Source organism: Chrysemys picta, chromosome 2 (genome assembly GCF_011386835.1).
Source record: "Chrysemys picta bellii isolate R12L10 chromosome 2, ASM1138683v2, whole genome shotgun sequence".
NCBI lineage: Eukaryota > Metazoa > Chordata > Testudines > Emydidae > Chrysemys > Chrysemys picta.
The window spans coordinates 291,158,977-291,177,131 of NC_088792.1; the positions used below are offsets into that span (position 1 = coordinate 291,158,977).

General features: G+C 48.8%; 1 protein-coding gene and 1 long non-coding RNA gene across 3 annotated transcripts in view; one reads left to right on the forward strand and one right to left on the reverse strand.

Moving 5' to 3' along the window:
* Nucleotides 1–18,155, reverse strand: part of MAPK15 (mitogen-activated protein kinase 15) — a 148,496-nt gene that overhangs the window by 43,117 nt on the left and 87,224 nt on the right. The gene's annotated exons all lie outside the window — the stretch shown is intronic.
* LOC135981868 (uncharacterized) lies at nt 9,117–15,123 on the forward strand. Its single transcript, XR_010599047.1, has 2 exons — nt 9,117–9,319; nt 13,996–15,123. It is a non-coding gene; the product is annotated as an uncharacterized LOC135981868 (long non-coding RNA).

Sequence of the window (18,155 nt, forward strand, 5' to 3'; positions counted from 1 at the left end):
TTCATGGAGCAGCTGCACAAGGTGGACTATTGCTTTTGTGTTGTATCCACCAGGCAAAGTATTAACAACTTCAACAGAACTTTATTTACAGTGCAAGTCTCTTCTCCAAGCTGTAGCTGCACACCCTGTAACTCTCCCAGCCTCCTCAACTCCTCCCCCTCCTTCCTGTTTCCTGTCCTTTCAGACTCCCAACAGCCAGTGCTCCCAGTTCTAATAATTACAAGCAGCATCTAAACACCACATTCCCTCCTCTCTTAAGAAACTGTCCAAATTAAAATAAACATTGTTGTTCTAACCCCAGGAACAAATATGAAACAAGACACTATACTGTTGGCAGGAATATTACACTGAAAACACTGTAGATACTACATAACATAGTCTTTAGTCCAGGCAGGTGGTCGTCTAGATCTGACAGGCCGTCTCTCAAGCCCCGGTTCCAGTGCAATGTCTTGTTGTATTGGTTCTACAGTGAAGTCATCCAATGCAGACTGGGTATTGGCATAATCTCCTCTTGGTGCATAGGCAGGTGCAAGATAAGAAGCATTCCATACCTGCCCATCAGAAAGTCGATAGGTGTAAGGTCCCTTCTTCTCTATGATTTTAAGAGGAGTTGTGAATTTATGGTCCCCTTTGCATAAGATTCCAGGTTTTCGTTTTCTAACAAAGGAACCACACTCAAACTTTGGTTCCTTAGTACCCCGCCATTTGTCTGTGAAAGCCTTAAACTTTGCTTGGTTCTGTTCAACTGTCTTTCTCTTAGCATAGTGTCCTTGAAGCAAATGCAACAGTCCTCTCTGTGTTGTCCTCATGAAGTTGTGTGAGGACAGCCCCAAGTCCATAATCAGAAGCATCAGTAGTTACGATTGTGGGCAATGCGGGACTGAATAATGCAAGTACTGGACTATGTACAATCAAGTCTTTCACCCTTTTGAAACTAACTTGTGCATCCGTTGTCCACACTAAGGCTGAACTTCTCCGTAGTAATTCTCGTAATGATTCAATGACAGAAGCATAATTGGGAATGAATTTTGCATACCAGGAGGTAAGACCCAAGAAGAAACGTAAGGTTTACAAATCTGTTGGAGGAGGAGCATTTGAAATTGCCAGGATATGATCTGGATCAGATTTTAGTCCAGCCTGTGAAATTGTATGCCCCAGAAAGGAGAGTTCAGTTTGTCTAAATTTGCATTTGGACCTATTGAGCTTGAGGCCTGCTTTGCTGATGCAGTTTAGTACAGACTGCAGGTTATTGTCATGCTCCTCAGTAGTATTTCCAAACACAATAATATCATCCAAATAGCACTGAACTCCATGTTGATTCTTCAGAATCAATTACATCATTTTTTGGAAGGCACTTGGGGCTGATGCAAGACCATATGGAACACGTTTAAAACGATATAGTCCCTCATGTGTAATAAATGCTCTGAGGTCTCTCCTATCTTCATGCAACATAACCTGGTGCTATGTGCTCTGCAAATCAAGAGTAGAAAACATCTTTGCTCCACAGAATTCTGCAAATACTTCTTCCTATGTGAAGAAGAGGATGGCTGTCAATCACAATAGCTTTATTTGGCTCCCTTAAGTCCACACAAAGGCGAATGTCTCCACCCTTCTTCTGTGTCACTACTATAGGTGAAACCCATTCCGAGGAGTTAATCTCTTCAATAATGTCCTTTTGAACAAGTTTTCTAAGTTCCTTTGAAACAGCTTCCCTGACTGAAAATGGTCGTACAAGCATCACATTATTTCGCATTTTAACTTTATGCAGAAACCCATAAGCACAGCCGAGTTTCTCCTCCACCTGGAGTTGGGTCCCAGCTGAAACTGGTGTGTGTACCACAAGAGTGCTTCGCTGAGGAAGATCAATTCGTCCATTAACTACCCTGAGATTTAAAGCAGCTAATAAATCTCTGCCAAGGATAGCAGTGCCTTTGTGGACAATGTAGAACTCCACAGTTACACAGCGATCACCAAAAGTAAGTATTGCTGGCAGGCAGCCATGTACTGGAATATGGTTTTTCAAATAGCATACCAAGTGAAGTTTGGGTTCAGTAAGAGGCACATCTTTAAAGTAATGCACATAGATGGAATCAGGTAGTATAGATACTGCTGAGCCAGTGTCCAACATTAGCTGAATAGAGTGTGATTTGCCTGAGGGTATGGCAGAAACATTTACGGTGCACTTTATCTGTTCTGGAATATGTGCAGTAGTGATTTTGTCTACACTCAGCACAGTAACATCTGGCATTGTAACTGCATGCACCTGTTGATTGAACTGGCTACTGCGACATACTTTAGCAAAATGCCCAATCTTTTTGCAATGATTGCACTGAGCTACTTTTGCTGGACATCCTGTGTAGCTTGCAAGATGTTGTGGGGATCCACAGCAAAAGCATGCTTTTACTGTATTTTGCATTTGCTGATTCAGTGGCTTTTCATTAGTTTTCCTTTTGCAATTGTTTGTCTGCAGCGATAGTGAACTTTTCTGCAAAGGAGTCACAGCCTGGACTGGGCCTCCTGTACCCTGGCTCATTATTTTGGCTTCAGCTGTAGCTGACTCAATCTGAGTAGCAATGGTTATTGCTTTTTCTAGTGTAAGTTGTGGTTCTAGAAATAAGCGTTCTCTTACATGAAGCATTGTTGTTTTCTCAATGAGGAACTCTAATCATCTCATCTGCCATATTCCCAAAGTCACAAGTTACAATCAGGCTCCTCAGGGAAGCATTATAGTCTCCCCTGGTTTCTGCTTAAGCTGGCAAAATCTGTAGCGATTAGCTACTACATTCACTTTTGGCACAAAAAAGTTCTTTAATGCAGTGAGTGCAGTCTCATATTTATCATCTGCAAGGGGAAAAGTGTAAAATATACGCTGCCCTTCTGCTCCAAGGCAGTGGATTAGCAGAGCACGCTTTCTTACTTCAGAAATCTCTGTAGCACTGATTGCAAGCAGATAAGTCTCAAACATACGGATCCAAGCAGTAAAAGCAATTGGAGGCTCACCTGGGCTTTGCAGAAAAGGTGCAGGTGGGTTCAGAGGCAGAAGATCCATCCTCGTCGCCAAAATGTTGTATCCGCCAGGCAAAGTATTAACAACTTCAACAGAACTTTATTTACAACGCAAGTCTCTTCTCCAAGCTGTAGCTGCACACCCTGTAACTCTCCCAGCCTCCTCAACTCCTCCCCCTCCTTCCTGTTTCCTGTCCTTTCAGATTCCCAACAGCCAGTGCTCCCAGTTCTAATAATTACAAGCAGCATCTAAACACCAGTTTTTGGACTCGGAAAACAAGCACTGAGTGCTGGGATTGCATCGTTATGCAGGTCTGGGATAATGAGCAGTGGCTGTAGAACTTTCTGATGTGGAAAGCCACCTTCCTGGAACTGTATGTGACACTCACTCTAACACTGCAGCACAAGGACACCAAAATGAGCTGCCCTCTCGGTGGAGAAGCATGTGGCGATCACTGTGTGGAAGCTGCCAACTCCAGACTGCTACCGGTCAGCTGCAAATCAGTTTGGAGTTGGGAAGTCCACTGTTGGGTCTGCGTTAATGCAACTGTGCAGAGCCATTAATCATATCCTGCTATGAAGAACTGTCACTCTTAAAAATGTGCGTGAAATAGTGGATGGCTTTGTGGCAATGGGATTCCCTAACTGAGGCAGGGCGATAGATGGCACACATATCCCAATTCTGCCCTGGACCATCTTGCGATGGAATACATCAATAGAAAGGGTATTTATTTATGGTATTGCAGGCGCTTGTGGAGCACCATGGCAGTTTCACTGACATCAACACAGGGTGATCCGGGAAGGTGCACAATGCATGCATCTTCGGGAACATTAGCCTGTACAGAAAGCTGCAAGCAGGGACTTTCTTTCCAGACCAGAAGATTGCACTGGGGGATATTAAAATGCTCATAGTAATCCTTGGAGACCCAGCGTACTCCTTATTCCCATGGCTCAAGAAGCCTTACATGACAAACCTGGACAGTAGCAAGGAGCGCTTCAACAACAGGCAGGTGCAGAATGACTGTAGAATGTGCCTTTGGCAGATTAAAAGCATGTTGGCACTACCTTTATGGCAAGTTAGACCTAAATGAGGAAAATATTCCCATGGTCATAGTAGCCTGCTTGGCACTCCATAACATTTGCAAGGCTAAGGGTGAAAAGTTTCCCCTGGGGTAGAGCATGGAAGAGGATTGCCTGGCAGCTTATTTTGAGCAGCCAGATACCAGGGCTATTAGTTGGGCACAACAGGAGGCTATTTGAATCAGGGAGGCTTTGAAGCACAAATTTGACAGTGAGCTCCAGTAATATGTCTTTCTATACAGCACTCTGTCATGCTTTGTTAACTTGCCGTCTTGCATGAAGATTTTGATGATTACTGACCATGATGATCAAATTACCACTTTGAATTAATTCCAGCAGCAACCAACATGTGTAGGAGACAAATAAAGATTGGTTATCTTTCAGAGAGTATGTTTTTATTAAATACCAATTAACACACACAAAAGGTTTGGTGGGAAGGGAGCGAATGGGAGAGGCTAACAGGGGAGTTTTGTGAGGGAGTTTACAGGCGGAGTGTAAGGGGGGGGCGGTTAGATACACTTAACATTCCTTAAACTTCTTTAAACTTAAAGCCTAAAACCACCCCCTGATGAAAACAAAACAACAACAAAGGTACAGCTTCAGGAGTAAAAAGATAATGCAGGCAGAAGTTCAGCAACAGAGTGGGGTAATCCAGTATATTGCACCCAATGCAGCATGTATAATTACCTGCCCTATGGGCAGGCAGCATATGCATGCATTCAGTGCAAGGAGCTCCTGGCCCTCAGAGACAGTTTACGGGCTTTGGAGACCAGAGTGGCTGAACTGGAGGAGCTAAGGGTGACAGAGAGGTACATAAGAGGGGTCCTTTGATAGGGTAACAAGCCTTGTGGATACAGGGGGAAGCACAGGGAAACGATCCCACAGTTGGGACACTCCTTTCAGATTATGTTGTGTTATCCTCTCACACTGAGAATACCTCTCCAGTTGAGGGAACTCCAGTCACTAGGAAAAGGCAGGTATTAGTAATGGGTGATTCAATCATTAGAAACAAAAATAGCTGGGTTTGCGATGATCAGGAGAACTGCATGGTGACTTGCCTGCCTGGTGCAAAGGTTGCAGATCTCTCGAGACCTCTAGATAGACTTATGTATAGTGCTGGGGAGGAGCCAATGGTCGTGGTACATGTAGGTACCAGTGACATAGGGAAGGATAGGAGAGATGTCCTGGAGGCCAAATTTAGGCTGCTAGGTAACAGATTGAAGTCCAGGACCTCCATGGTAGCATTCTTTGAAATGCTTCCAGTTCCACGCGCAGGGCCAATTAGACAGGCAGAACTGCAGGGTCTCAATGCATGGATGAGATGATGATGTAGGGAAGAGGGGTTTAGATTTATTAGGAACTGGGGAAACTTTTGGGAAAGGGGGAGCCTATACAGGAAGGATGGGCTCCACCTTAAACCAAAATGGAACCAGATTGCTGGCACTTAAAATTAAAAAGGTCATTGAGCAGTTTTTAAACTAAGGGCTGGGGGAAAGCTGAAAGGTGCAGAGGAGCACGTGGTTCGGACAGAGACATCCCTTAGGGGAGGATCTATTAATGAAGATTCTCTATGTCCTAGTAAGGAGGAGAGGATGGACGATGATAAAATACAGGGAGGCTCTGATGAGAAACAGTCAAATGAAAAAAAGTCCCATTCAATTACATCATATAATGGCAGACAGCTAAAAAGTGACAAGTTTTAAAAGTGCTTATATACCAATGTTAGAAGTCTAAATAATAAGATTGGTGAACTAGAGTGCCTCGTATTAAATGAGGATATTGATGTAATAGGCATCACAGAAACTTGGTGGAATGAGGATAATCAATGGGACACAGTAATAGCAGGGTACAAAATATATTGGAAGGACAGAACAGGTCGTGCTAGTGGGGGAGTGGCACGATATGTGAAAGAAAGCATAGAATCAAATGAAGTAAAAAATCTTAAATGAACTAAACTGTACCATAGAATCTCTATGGATGGTAATTCCATGCTCTAATAATAAGAATATAGCAGTAGGGATATATTACCGACCACCTGACCAGGATGGTGATAGTGACTGAAATGCTCAGGGAGATTAGAGAGGCTATTAAAATAAAAAACTCAAAAATAATGGGGGATTTCAACTATCCCCATATTGATTGGGTACATGTCACCTCAGGACATGATGCGGAGATAAGGTTTCTTGACACCTTAAATGACTGCTTCTTGGAGCAGCTGGTCCTGGAACCCACAAGAGGAGAGGCAATTCTTGATTTAGTCCTAAGTGGAGCAGAGGATCTGGTCCAAGAGATGAATATAAGATGGACTGCTTGGTAATAGTGACAATAATAAAATTAAATTAACATCCTTGTGGTGGGGGAAACACCACAGGAGCCCAACACTAGCATGTAAGTTCAGAAAGGGGGACTACACAAAAATGAGGAAGTTAGTGAAACAGAAATTAAAAGCTACAGCGCAAAAAGTAAAATCCCTGCAAGCAGCATGGAAACTTTTTAAAGACACCAGGCTCAACTTAAATATATACCTGTAGGAGGGGCTGCTGCCCCACTCCAGTAGGCAGAGGTTAAAAGCAGTCCTGGAGAGGGCTGCGGCTGGGAAAAGCAGTGAGAGCACCTGAGTGAGTAGCGGACCACAGGTGTGGCCAGCTCAATCAGGGCCCAGCTGGCCCTGATAAGAGGGCTGTGGGCCAAGCACTGTATGAGTCCCACTCTAGGCCTGGAGTAGGAAGGGCTAGCTGCCTGAGAGCAAGGTACCTGAAGTAGAGCAATGTTAGGCAAGGGCAAGAGGAGCTGGGGAGCTCCAGCCTGGTAAACCCCCAGGCTGCAGGCCTTGGTGAAGGCCTACAAAGGTACTCGGGCTACAGAGATGCAGCCTGGGAATAGGCAGAGACAGCTGGTCCTAACCCAGAGGTGGGCAAACTACAGTGCACAGGCCACATCCGGCCCACAGGACCCTCCTGCCTGGCCCCTGAGCTCCTGGCCTGGAAGGCTAGCCCCTAGCCCCTTCCCTGCTGTTCCCACTCCCCTGCAGCCTCAGCTCACTACGCTGCCGACACAATGCTCTGGGCGGTGGGGCTGTGAGCTCCTGGGGCAGCACAGCTGCAGAGCCCGGCCTGATCTGGTGCTCTGTGCTGCGCGGTGGCATGGCTGGCTCCAGCTGTGCAGTGCGGCTGTAGCACCGCCAGCCACCGGTGCTCCAGGCAGCGCAGTAAGGGGGTGGGATGGACAGAAGGCAGGGGAATTTGGGGGGTGGTGGTCATGGGGCGAGGGTGTGGATAGGGGTGAGGGCGGGGAACAGGGGGGTTGGATGGGGTAGAGGTCCCAGGGGGGCAGTCAGGAAGGAGGGGGGGGTTGGATGGGGTGGGGGGGCAGTCAGGGGCGGAGATTCTGGGGGCGGTTGGGGACAGGGAGAAGGGATGGTTGGATGGGGCAGGGATCCTGGGGGGCTGTCAGAGGGCAAGAATCAGGAGGGGTTGGATGGGGGTGGGGGCCGGGCCATGCCTGGCTGTTTGGGGAGGCACAGCCTCCCGTAACCAGCCCTCCATACAATTTTGGAAACCTGATGCGGCCCTCAGGCCAAAAAGTTTGCCCGCCCCATCCTAACCCCTTGCCAATGATGAGTGGCCATTACAGACTGCAGTTTGCCCCAGTGAGAGGGGGCTAGATGATGACTGGCAGTAGCCACTGACACAAGGTGGGTATAGGGGTTTGGGGGTTCCCCTGGGAGGGGAGACCCAAAGCGGGGGTACTGCAGAGGGCAGAACCCTGAGGTAAAGGGCACTGGGGTCTGGGAGGGACACGGGGCCTGAGGCAGGCAAGACACTGGCCAGCAGAGGGTGCTCCATATGCTGGAGTTCAGCTAATTCCCAAGATGACCAGCAGGAGGTGCCGCACTGGTGAGTGTTGACCTTGCTACAATACCCCAAATTAAAAAACATAGTAAGAGAACCAAAAGAGTGCCACTGTGGCTAAACAACAAAGTAGTTTCGGTCCTGGGGACGGTTTTGTTCAATATCTTCATTATTGATCTGGAAGATGGCGTGGACTCACCCTCAGCAAGTTTGCGGATGACACTAAACTGGGAGGAGTGGTAGATACGTTGGAGGGTAGTGATAGGATACAGAGGGACCTAGACAAATTAGAGGATTGGGCCAAAAGAAGTCCTTGTTGAACATCATCAGATAAGTGCAGAGTCCTGCACTTAAGATGGAAGAAGCCCATGCACTGCTATAGACTAGGGACCGACTGGCTAGGCAGCAGTTCTGCAGAAAAGGACCTAGGGGTTACAGTGGACAAGCTGGATATGAGTCGACAGTGTGCCCTTGTTGCCAAGAAGGCTAACGGCATTTTGGGCTGTATAAGTAGGGGCATTGCCAGCAGATTGAGAGACGTGATCATTCCCCTCTATTCAACATTGGTGAGGCCTCATCTGGAGTACTGTGTCCAGTTTTGGGCCCCACACTACAAGGATGTGGAAAAATTGGAAAGAGTCCAGCAGAGGGCAACAAAAATGATTAGGGGTCTGGAGCACATGACTTATGAGGAGAGGCTGAGGGAACTACGATTGTTTAGTCTGCAGAAAAGAAGCATGAGGAGGGATTTGATAGCTGCTTTCAACTACCTGAAAGGGGGTTCCAAAGAGGATGGAGCTAGGCTGTTCTCAGTGGTAGCAGATGACAGAACAGGGAGTAATGGTCTCAAGTTGCAGTGGGGGAGGTTTAGGTTGGATATTAGGAAAAACTTTTTCATTAGGAGGGTGGTGAAGCACTTGAACGGGTTACCTAGGGAGGTGTAGGAATGTGTTCCTCCCTAATCACAAGCCTTGAAGAACGGCAAACTGTTCCCCTGGCAGTGACGCAGGAGTGACCTTGTTCTAGCGCCTATGTTTGGGAAACTTATTTGGCTGATTTGATTGTTTCCTCGCAGCTAGTGTTCACGCGCTCAAGAGATGGGTTCGTTATCTTATGTGCATGTATACTGCCTAGCCTTTTTACGCGCATGAAATGTAACCACTAAGAAGTGTTGTAAACAAAGCAAGGAGAGAAATAAAAACCCCAGGAAAAGTTTTCCTGGGAGGCTTTTTGCAAGAGGCTTGTAAAGCTCTCTGGCTACCAACAAACCTGGCGTTCTGTTTCCTGCGTCGTCACCACAGCTGGTGACCCCGACGTGATACCCCTCTACTCACCGGCTGGATACGCCGAGCGCGCCCGCGGCTGTTTGCCGCCCCTTATTCGTGAGTATGGGGGGGAAACTTTCCAGTGCCCAGAAGGAGCACGCAAGAGAGTTACAAGAGATTATACGACAGCGATCATGTGTCGCTGTCCCGGTCGCTCATATTGAGGGCCTCCTAAGGGAAATAGATCGCCAGTGCCCCTGGTATCCGGACTGCGGGTCATTACAGCTTTCTGATTGGATACGGATTGGGATCACCTTGTATAGTAAACCCCGTGCCCCAGTTCAGTGCCTGCTGCTCTGGCAGCGCTGTAAGGAGGCACTGGAGGGGTTCGGCCCAGACAGCCCCAAGCCGGTCCCCTTTTTGCCCCCAAGTGATGGGCCACCCCCCTCCTGCCCACAGCTGACCCTCCCTGCGCCGCCGCCCGTGGCGGCGCCCCCCTGCCTACCGGTCGGGCGGGGGGGCGCTGTCGCCGCGGCGGTGCGGCGAGCACGTGAGGCCGGTCTCTTGACCGACGAGGAATCCAAGTGTGGGTTCGAGGCGTTTCCCGTCTCTTGGCGAGATAATGGAAATGGGGGGCAGATAGTGGACTGGGAGGCTCTCCCCTACTCGGTTCTGCGCGAGCTCCGCAAGGCGGTTCGTGAGACCGGGGTGCGGTCCACTTTCACCCTGGGGATCTTGGAAGGTGTGTCAAACGGTTACTTCTTGCTCCCCCAAGATTGGAAAGACATGTGTCGCATGGTGCTGTCTCCCGCGCAATACGTTGTGTGGGACAGCGAGTACCAGCGAGAGGCGCTTGCAGCAGCAGCGCAAGGTGGGGGGGCTTATCTTGCTGAGCAGTTATATGGCACAGGGCAGTTTTCGGGCATCCCCGAGCAGGCGGTGGGCACGCCCCGGGTAGCTTTTCCCATCATTGGCCAGTGTGTCCGTCGAGCGTTCCGCAGGGTCCCCGCTGCAGGCGAGTCCTCTAAGTCCTTTGCGGTTACTCGGCAGGGTGCCACTGAACCGTTCCACCAGTTTATTGACCGCCTCCAAGAGGCAGTCCAGAGGCAGATTGATAACCCGCAAGCCCAGACTGAACTAATGATAAAATTGGCTTACGAAAATGCCAATGCAGACTGCCGCCGTGCCATGCAGGCAGTGGTCGGGCGCCCCGGGTATACCCTGGCAGAATTGCTGCAGGCGTGTGCTGACGTAGGCACTCAGACCCATCAGATGGCCCTGCTGGCAGCTGCCCTGCACAAGGGGCAGAAGCCTCAGGGGAACTGCTTTAACTGCCAGAAGCCCGGACATTTTTGGCGGGAGTGTCGGGCCCCTAGGGGGGGCGTGTGGTAAAAACAAACCCAAGCCCCGGACAGACCAGAGGCCCCGCACGCTGTGTCCGAAATGCAAAAAGGGCTACCATTGGGCTGCGCAGTGTCGCTTGGCCGGGGGTGACAGCCGGGTCTTGGCTGCTATCCGAGACAACCCCCCGGGAAACTAGTAGGCGGGCCTGCGACCAGCCCGAGACCCAAGGCCGCGCCCCTCTCCGTGCACGACGCCCCTGCCGCCACAAGGGGCAGTGCGGGGATTGACCTTGTTAATCAGGAAAATATGGATATCACTCTCCCCGGGGAGGTCCTCCTCATGCCGTCCCAGATTCAGGGCCCGCTGCCGGAGGGCATGGTGGGCCTTGTCCTACCCCGCTCGTCCGCCAGCAAGCAGGGCCTGTTTGTGGTGCCTGGGGTGGTGGATTCGGACTATGGTGGAATTATCCATGTTCAACTGTGGAGTCATCTCCCGAAACAGCTGTTTCAGGGAGATGCCTGGGCGCAACTCATACTTGTGCCCTACTCCCTTCCGGCAGGGGGAAGAGACGTTCCCCGAACCGGAGGCTTCGGGTCCACCGACCAGGGCACTATTCACCCACAAGTGGCAGCAGTCGTTAAAGACATTGGAGCACCCCAACCTAAACGCATTTACTGCCTCAACGATCAGCCGTTCGAGGGTGTTATCGACTCTGGGGCAGACATCACCGTCATTGCCGCTGCGCAGTGGCCCGCCCATTGGCCCACAGAGCAGGCTCCGGCAGTTTGGGGTGTGGGCGGGGCGCAGGACTCACAACGAAGTGCCCAATGGTTGGAGGTTAGGGCGCCCCAAGGCACCCGCCGCGCCCGTATCCGGCCTATCATTCTCCCCGTCCACCTCAACCTGTGGGGCCGTGATTTATTAACACAGTTCACTGCCACCATCCATATTGATGATTAGGCGTACGGCCCTCCCCCTCCGTTGGCTCACTGACGAGCCCATATGGGTTGCGCAGTGGCCGCTTCCTTTAGAAAAGCTGGAGGTCCTCCAGCACTTGGTTAATGACCAGCTGCAGGCAGGACATTTGGAGGAGTCTACTAGCCCCTTTAATACCCCCGTGTTTGTGATTAAAAAGAAATCTGGCAAGTGGCGCCTCCTGCAGGACCTTCGCGCCATTAACAAAATTATACAGCCCATGGGTCCCCTGCAGTGTGGTACCCCTAATCCCAACCTTATCCCCTGTGATTACCGGTTATTTGTAATAGATTTAAAGGATTGTTTTTTTACCATCCCCCTGCACCCTGAGGACCGGGTGCGTTTTGCCTTCACCGTTCCGGTTTTGAATCACTCCCAGCCCACTCCACGCTATCAGTGGAATGTGCTCCCTCAAGGCATGTTGAATAGTCCCACCTTGTGTCAGCATTTTGTTGCGCAGGCCTTACGGCCCTTCCGCGCAGCACACCCAGATGCCTTAATTTACCACTACATGGACGACATCCTGGTGGCTCACCCCGTCCTCCCTGATGACTGGCTGGACGAACTGCGCCACCAGCTTGCGGCGTGTGGCCTGGTTGTGGCACCGGACAAAATCCAGCGTCAGCCACCCTTTTTGTATCTTGGTCACCGCATGCTCCAGTCATATGCCCGTCCAGTTTGTCCCGAGTTGGTATTGCCCAACCCTCTTACGTTTGTACAGCTTCAACAGTTATTGGGGTCCCTTAATTGGATTCGTCCTTTTTGCCCTCTGACTACCTCCATGCTGTCCCCTCTTTTTTCTGGCCTTCGGCAGGGCCGCCTCCCCGGAGATATTATTCCCATTTCCCAGGAACAGCGCCAAGCGGTCACCCTCATTAACCAGACCCTGGCCCAGGTGTGGGTCGACCGCCGAGAAAGGGAACAGCCCCTTTTTGCCATTTTGCTTCCCACACTCTCACAACCGACAGCTGTCCTCGCCCAGGAGGGGGCGGCAGCGCGTCTTCGTTTAATTGAATGGATTTATTTGACCCACTCCCCTCCGCATACTATTCAGACACTCCCTCAACAGGCCGCAGAGCTGATTTTTAAAGTGCGAGAACGGTCCCGCACCCTCTTGGGTTGGGACCCCGTTGCCATTATTGTCCCCATCCCGGCTAAAGACTGGGAACGCGCTGTCTCTTGCAGTGCCACCCTCCAATTGTCTCTTGCTGACTATGTCGGGGAAGTTAAATATCACATTCCCCCTGACCCCCGTCTTTCGCTCCTACAACAACGTTGCCTTCACCTCCGTCCGTCTTTGTCAACCGTCCCCATTAAGGATGCACTTACCCTTTTTACGGACGGCGGCCCAACACGAGGTGCGGTCAGCTGGCAGGCGCAAGGCACTTGGCAAGTCCGCTTTACCCTGCCCCAGCGCTCCCCACAGCGCGCAGAGCTGGCTGCTGTCATCCTGGCCTGCCGATGTTTCCAGGATGACCCTTTTAATTTGATTACTGACAGTCTTTATGTTACTAATGTTCTTAAGTCTCTTCCAGGTTCCTATGTGTCGCCCTCCTGTGATAACAATTTGTTGGCCCTTTTTCTTACCCTGCAACAGCTCCTTTCCTCCCGCTCTAGCCCACTGTTTGTGGCACACATTCGCAGTCACACCACACTACCGGGCCTATTAACAGAAGGTAACGCGGTGGCCGACCAGGCGGTCAAATCGGTGGCCTCAATTTTTTCCTCCCCAATCGAAAGCCACGCCTTTTTTCATCAGTCCGCCAAGGCCCTTGCCAAGCAGTTCACTCTCCCATTGCATCAGGCGCAGGCCATTGTTCGCCAGTGTGACCTTTGCGCTTCTCTCTCCAATAGCCCGGAGGTAGGGGTTAATCCTCGTGGAACCTCGGCTAACCAGCTCTGGCAAATGGATGTTACACATTTCCCTCCCTTTGCCCCCTGGCAGTATCTTCACGTGTGTGTAGATACCTTTTCCCATTATGTGTGGGTCACCCCCCAGAAGGGTGGGGCCTCTCGTCATGTTATTAATCACATGATTCGCGCTATGGCAATCATGGGTCACCCGTCCCATCTTAAGACCGACAACGGCCCCGCCTACTGTAGCTCGGCCTTTGCCTCCTTCTGTACCACGTGGGACATTGTCCACACGTTTGGTATCCCGTATAACCCCACAGGCCAGGCCATTGTGGAACGGGCCAACCGTGCGCTCAAACAAGCCCTGGTCCGCCAAAAACAGAAAGGGGGGATTCCCGTAGGCCTTCCTCCCCGCCAGGAATGGCTGGCTGCAGTGCTTTTTACCCTGAATCATTTGAATTTGACTGACAACTACTCTGCAGCAGAATGTCATTTTCGTAGCTACCAGGCCTTGCCCCGCCCCTTTGTTAAATATCGCAAGGCCCCAGACCCTCAGTGGCATGGCCCAGTGCCCCTTATAACGTGGGGACGGGGGCATGCTGCCGTTTCTCTTCCTACAGGTCCGTTGTGGGTCCCGGCGCGTAACGTCCGCCCGTGGCACGGCGATGGCCTGGCACCAGGGACTGTCGAACCCCATTCCACAGTTCAACCTACATCTGCAGGATCCCGAGCGTCCTCGCCAGCGCCCCCCGCGGGGGCCCCCGCAGCGCATAACCTGGGGACAGGTTAAAGCCCTTTCATTGCAGGCCGAGCAGCTGCGAGTGCAGCAGCAGCTGGAACCTACCGCAGAAAATTACCTTGTGACATTGTTAGCTTGTCTTAATGCTAATTCACTCCTTATTTTGTGTGTATTGGGGAGTTTCCTGTTGGCCCCTGGCTGCCAAGGCGAACCCCAGATGGAGCAGCGGCTGCAGTTTAACACCTGGGTCCACCTGGCAGAAGTATTAAATCAATCTGATTTCTGCCTGGCCGTTGCCCCGGAAATGCAAGGTCTGTTAAGTACTTGCCTTGTTCCTGTCTGTAAACCACCCAGCAACATCTGGGATGTGAGACAGTGAAAGAAATGTGCTGTTTTAAGCTTACTGATAATAGTATTGCATGTAATAGCAAATTGATATGCTGAAATATTATGCTTAAGCTATCCACCAGGACGTTTTTCCTACTTGGTGGGATTATATCTAGTCATAGCCACCCTTAGAGTGGATAAAGACCCTTTTATAGTATGGGGTCCTAGTTTTGATTTTTGACGTTTTACTTTGCTGTTTTGTTTGTGTATACCCAATCTAGTGACATTGTGTATGCTACCCTGCGAGAGTGCTTTGTTTAAATACTGCATCTATAAAATAAAATAGGAGGGGATGTAGGAATGTGTTCCTCCCTAATCACAAGCCTTGAAGAACGGCAAACTGTTCCCCTGGCAGTGACGCAGGAGTGACCTTGTTCTAGCGCCTATGTTTGGGAAACTTATTTGGCTGATTTGATTGTTTCCTCGCAGCTAGTGTTCACGCGCTCAAGAGATGGGTTCGTTATCTTATGTGCATGTATACTGCCTAGCCTTTTTACGCGCATGAAATGTAACCACTAAGAAGTGTTGTAAACAAAGCAAGGAGAGAAATAAAAACCCCAGGAAAAGTTTTCCTGGGAGGCTTTTTGCAAGAGGCTTGTAAAGCTCTCTGGCTACCAACAAACCTGGCGTTCTGTTTCCTGCGTCGTCACCACAGGGAGGTGGTGGAATCTCCTTCCTTAGAGATTTTTAAGGTCAGGCTTGACAAAGCCCTGGCTGGGATGATTTAGTTGGGGATTGGTCCTGCTTTGAGCAGGGGATTGCACTAGATGACCTCCTGAGGTCCCTTCCAACCCTGATATTCTATGATTCTATAAAAGAAGCATTGAGAGGCAAAAAGGCATCCTTTAGAAAATGGAAGTTAAATCCTAGTGAGGAAAACGGAAAGGAGCCTAAACACTGGCAAATGAATTGTAAAAATACAATTAGGAAGGCCAAAAAAGAATTTGAAGACCAGCTAGCCAAATACTCAAAAAGTAATAGCAAAATTTGTTATAAGTACATCAGAAGCGGGAAGTCTGCTAAACAACCAGTGGGGGCACTGGACGATTAAGATGCTAAAGGAGCACTCAAGGATGGTAAGACCATTGTGGAGAAACTAAATGAATTCTTTGCATCTGTCTTCAAGGCTGAGGATGTGAGGGAAATTACCAAATCTGAGCCATTCTTTTTAGGTGACATATCTGAGGAACTGTCCCAGATTGAGGTGTCATTAGAGGAGCTTTTGGAACAAACTGATCAACTAAACAGTAATAAGTCACCAGGACCAGATAGTATTCACCCAAGAGTTCTAAAGGAACTCAAATGTGAAATTGCAGAACTACTAACTGTAGTCTGTAACCTATCATTTAAATCAGCTTCTGTACCAGATGAATGGAGGATAGCTAATGTGATGCCAATTTTTAATAAAGGCTCCAGAGGTGATCCTGGCAATTATAGGCTGATAAGCCTGACTTCAGTACTGGGCAAACTGGTTGAAACTATAGTAAAGAACAAAATTGTCAGACCCATAATTTGTTGGGGAAAAGTCAACATGCTTTTTGTTAAGGGAAATCCATGCCTCACCAATCAAAGGCACAAAATGAGCTCAAACTAGCTACAGGAATAAAGGGAAACAAGAAGACTTTTTATCAATACATTAGAAGCAAGAGGAAGTCCAAAGACAGGGTAGGCCCACTGCTCAGTGAAGAGGGAGAAACAGTAACAGGAAACTTGGAAATGGCAGAGATGCTTAATGACTTCTTTGTTTCGGTCTTCACTGAGAAGTCTGAAGGAATACCTAACATAGTGAATGCTAATGGGAAGGGGGTAGGTTTAGTAGATAAAATTAAAAAAGAACAAGTTAAAAATCACTTAGAAAAGTTAGATGCCTGCAAGTCACCAGGGCCTGATGAAATGCATCCCAGAATACTCAAGGAGCTAGTAGAGGAGGTATCTGAGCCTCTAGCTATTATCTTTGGAAAATCATGGGAGACAGGAGAGATTGCAGAAGACTGGAAAAGGGCAAATATAGTGCCCATCTATAAAAAGGGAAATAAAAACAACCCAGGAAACTACAGACCAGTTAGTTTAACTTCTGTGCCAGGGAAGATAATGGAGCAAGTAATTAAGGAAATCATCTGCAAACACTTGGAAGGGGTGAGAGGGAATAGCCAGCATGGATTTGTAAAGAACAAATGGTGTCAAACCAATCTGATAGCTTTCTTTGATAGGATAACGAGCCTTGTGGATAAGGGTGAAGCTGTGGATGTGGTATACCTAGACTTTAGTAAGGCATTTGATACGGTCTCGCATGATATTCTTATCGATAAACTAGGCAAATACAATTTAGATGGGGCTACTATAAAGTGGGTGCATAACTGGTTGGATAACCATACTCAGAGAGTTGTTATTAATGGTTCCCAATCCTGCTGGAAAGGCATAACGAGTGGGGTTCCGCAGGGGTCTGTTTTGGGACCGGCTCTGTTCAATATCTTCATTAACGACTTAGATATTGGCATAGAAAGTAGGCTTATTAAGTTTGCGGATGATACCAAACTGGGAGGGATTGCAACTGCTTTGGAGGACAGGGTCATAATTCAAAATGATCTGGACAAATTGGAGAAATGGTCTGAGTTAAACAGGATGAAGTTTAACAAAGACAAATGCAAAGTGCTCCACTTAGGAAGAAAAAATCAGTTTCACACATACAGAATGGGAAGAGACTGTCTAGGAAGGAGTACGGCAGAAAGGGATCTAGGGGTTATAGTGGACCACAAGCTAAATATGAGTCAACAGTGTGATGCTGTTGCAAAAAAAGCAAACATGATTCTGGGATGTATTAACAGGTGTGTTGTGAGCAAGACACGAGAAGTCATTCTTCCGCTCTACTCTGCTCTGGTTAGGCCTCAGGTGGCGTATTGTGTCCAATTCTGGGCACCGCATTTCAAGAAAGATGTGGAGAAATCGGAGAGGGTCCAGAGAAGAGCAACAAGAATGATTAAAGATCTTGAAAACATGACCTATGAAGGAAGGCTGAAAGAATTGGGTTTGTTTAATTTGGAAAAGAGAAGACTGAGAGGGGACATGATAGCAGTTTTCAGGTATCTAAAAGGGTGTCATAAAGAGGAGGGAGAAAACTTAGCCTCTAAGGATAGAACAAGAAGCAATGGGCTTAAACTGCAGCAAGGGAGGTCTAGGTTGGACATTAGGAAAAAGTTTCTAACTGTCAGGGTTGTTAAACACTGGAATAAATTGCCTAGGGAGGTTGTGGAATCTCCATCTCTGGAGATATTGAAGAGTAGGTTAGATAAATGTCTATCAGGGATGGTCTAGACAGTATTTGGTCCTGCCATGTGGGCAGGGGAGTGGACTCGATGACCTCTCGAGGTCCCTTCCAGTCCTAGAATCTATGAATCTGTGAATCTACTAGAATTCTTTGAGGGGAGTCAACAAGCATGTGGAAAAGGGGGATCCAATGGAAATAGTGTACTTAGATTTTCAGAAAGCTTTTGAGAAGGTCCCTTACCAAAGGCTCTTAAGCAAAGTAAGCTGTCATGGGATAAGAGGGAAGGTCCTCTCATGGATTGGTAACTGGTTAAAAGATAGGAAAAACAAGGGGTAGGAATAAATGGTCAGTTTTCAGAATGGAGAGTGGTAAATAGTGGTGTCCCCCAG